General features: G+C 46.5%; 1 non-coding gene across 1 annotated transcript; it reads right to left on the bottom strand.

The window, feature by feature from the left end:
- Positions 1–2,939: 2,939 nt before the first annotated feature.
- Positions 2,940–3,045, bottom strand: LOC138991555 (U6 spliceosomal RNA). Its single transcript, XR_011467526.1, has one exon. It is a non-coding gene; the product is annotated as a U6 spliceosomal RNA (small nuclear RNA).
- Between the last annotated feature and the right edge of the window lie 340 nt (positions 3,046–3,385).

Below are 3,385 nucleotides of genomic sequence, written 5' to 3' on the forward strand. Positions count from 1 at the left end.
CAGATTCCGCCCTGATTTTCAGCCCTCCCCAGGCTTCTCAGGTCCCGTCCTCCTCCTCCACCCAGTCCATGGTTTACCTGCTACGCAGGGAGCCAGGGGAGAACCCAGGGAAGAAGCCTCAGTCTTGGTGCCTTTGTCTCTCTTCACCACATCTAGTCTGCAAGGCCCTCTCTGAAGGTCCCCGAAGATAAAGTCTGAAGTCAGGTCCCTGTCACCTCTGGCTGCTGCTGCTGCTAAGTCGCTTCAGTCATGTCTGACTCTGTGAGACCCCATAGATAGTAGCCCAGCAGGCTCCTCTGTCCCTGGGATTCTCCAGGCAAGAATACTGGAGTGGGTTGCCATTTCCTTCTCCAGTTACCTCCGGCTAGATGACTGCAAAAGTAATGGCTCTGAACTGTTGCCTCATCCTCTCCTCTGGTCACTGTCTGGTCACCTCCAGGGCCTTGTCTCACAGCCTTTGTTCACCTTTTCAATGAGTCACCACTGTAGCAATTAGCTTCCCTCACCCCGGGCCTCACCTCGGTTGCCCTAAGGCTTCTCTTCCTTGGCGTGTCTGGTGCCTGCCCCAGAGTTCTGCATGGACGCACTTCCCATGGGACCTAGAAAGGTGGACTCTTGGCCAGTGAGGGGTAAAAGCTCAAAAACGCACACTCCCCCTTACCCAGGGGCTGCCACCTTAAGATCCCCATGTTCATTTCTTGCTCTTCGTCTCCATTTCTGCCACATCCCTATTGTGGGATCTCGTGCCAAAGGAAAACATCTATAGTCCGCACCCACAAGGGAGGTGCCCTCTGCCGGGTTGGCACATGGATGGTGTGGGGTGGGGAGGTGGACCCAGGGGTGGGGTTCATGTGCAGTTAAGTTTGATTGAATGAACAAATGGAATATCCTTAGGCACCTGGATTTCTTAATACAGAAAAAAAGCTCTAAGCCACATGCTTTAATCCATGATATACTCCCTGGCTCATCCATATTTTAGGCTAGTTAATTCCCACATGACAAGGATGTTACACACCTCACGGAGCTGGTTACTTAGCTGGTGCGTATTGGAGTATTTTATGGCAATTTCGCAAGAGCAAAGATGACTTTAAGGAGAAGAAAACCCGAGTATCTTGTGAATCGACCTCAGCACTAGCTGTTTGCTCTCAAAGGCGAGCAGAGTAAGATGAATTAGAAAGCGTCCCTGCCTTCCATTTGCCTCTTTCACTACAAGGGGGCAATCTCTAGACTAATGAATCGCTAACTGCATCTGCGACATGGATCCAGAACAGCAGGGGGACACACTGGGCCGAGTGGAGTTACTGGATTTCTCCTGGCAACATCGATTACATTTCTAGCTGTGACTAACCCTTCCCCCTCCCTCTCACCAGCATCCCTCATCACCTCCAGAGATGAACTCAGCTCTTATCACCAGCCTTGCTTTCTGAGTCACCACTCATTTTTCCCACCTGGGGTCTAACTAGACGGCTTGACAAAAGATGAAGTAATTTATAGATACATTAGACCTTATCACCCTGGCTTTGGTCTTCCCTTCTGGTCTCAAGTGAGGCTGACTTTTCAGATTGGCTAGAAATGTAGTGCTTTTTTTTCCCCTTTTGCCATGTCTGGTGTCTCTCTCTTATTCCCTCTCCATTTGGGGACATGTTCTCTCTCCCACGTTTGCCTGTGTTTGGAACTTCTTTGGAGCCGTGCCTTTGCAGGATGGTTGCCAGCAGCACATACATTGAGGAAAAGCATTTTCTTTTTCAAGCTTTTTTTCTGTCCTGGTTTGCATCTAGGTGAAGGCAGGTTAGATACCAAGCTGTGCCTTGGTACATGTATGTACTTTTTTAAAAATGAAAATAGCTTTATATTCTGAGCAGTGTTTTAAAAATATGTCCCCCGATTTTCTGATACTCCCCCCATCCTACAGGCTGCTGGTCCTCTCTCTGGAGTGTGGTTGGTCTGTACTAACAGGTGACTCGCTTCTAGTGAATAGAAAGTGGTCGAAGTGATGCCTTCTGTCCAGTGTGACCCTGAGACTAGGACATAAAAGGCAGGAGGCGTAGCCTTGCTCTCTCTCTTGGCTCACTGGCTGGCATTGGGTTTGGGGGTGGGTAGGACAACCTCTCTCAAAACTGACCCTCCAGCCTCAGTCAAGCCTTCAGCTGGCTGCAGCTCCAGGCAGCATTTTGGTTGAAATCTCAAGAGAGCCTCTAGTCCAGAGTCTCCCAGTTTGGCTGCTCCCATGTTCCTGACTCCCAGGAACTGTGTGAGATAATAAATGTTGGTTGTTTTAAGCTGCTAAACTCTTTTAAGTGTAGCAATAGATAAATAATGCACTCTGCCTTCACGTTATTTCCTGTGGAGGCTAGAGGCGCTAAGACAATGTCTCTTTGTCACATCAGAGTGACTAAGGCTACCAAAACAATGACCAAGGACAGGAGTTATTTAGGAATTCTTAGTTTGAGAAATTCAGTTCAAAGATGTATAACAGAATTACATTTTAAAGATTTATACTCTCTTTTCCCAAAGAAGGCACAGTAATTCCAAGAAAAATAAATGCACAGAGCCCTAAGTACAAATATGAAATAGAAAATCAGGACCAAACCAAGGGAACGGTAATTATAAGCATAGAAAGAAAGTGAAGTCGCTCAGTCGTGTCCGACTCTTTGCGACCCAGTGGACTGTAGCCCACCAGGCTCCTCTGTCCATGGGATTCTCCAGGCAATAACACTGGAGTGGGTTGCCATTTCCTTCTCCAGGGGACCTTCCCAACCCAGGGATCAAACCCGGGTCTCCTGCATTGCAGGCAGATGCTTTATCCTCTGAGCCACCAGGGAAGGGTTATAAGCATAAGGACCAACGTAATTGCCACAGTTGAATCTTAACCATGATCTGAGCTTCCTGGTAGTCATGGTGAAAGGGGGAACTTAGTAAGTTCCGTAGTTTGTTTTTTTTTTAATATGGAACACTTCATTAATTTTTGTGTCAGCCTTGTGCAGGGGCCATGCTAATCTCCTCTGTATCATTCCAGTGTAGTTTTTCTTATTGGAAAGGAAACAAAGCTTTTCCTAGAATCAAAATTTAAAACAAAGTTCTCATGTGCACTTAAATATGAATGCTGAACTAGGTAGAGGATAAGACTCCCAGTCCTTCAGAGATATTGTGTTAGCTAAATTCATTTAGCTGTTACTTGTGTTCTTTAGTAAAAGAGGGAGGCAAGACTCAGAGCTCAGAGCAATGGTGAATTGCAGAAAATAAAAGGAATTTCTTTGACCTCATGCTGCTGGGCCTTTTGAAAGTGGCATGTAAATGTCTGTGGAAATATTTTTGATCTGAGTTGAAGCCCTTGCTTTTCTTTCTCTTTTTCTTTGGTATATATATATAGCATGAAAGCACTTCT

The sequence above is a fragment of the Bos mutus genome, chromosome 17 (assembly GCF_027580195.1).
Source record: "Bos mutus isolate GX-2022 chromosome 17, NWIPB_WYAK_1.1, whole genome shotgun sequence".
Lineage (NCBI taxonomy): Eukaryota > Metazoa > Chordata > Mammalia > Artiodactyla > Bovidae > Bos > Bos mutus.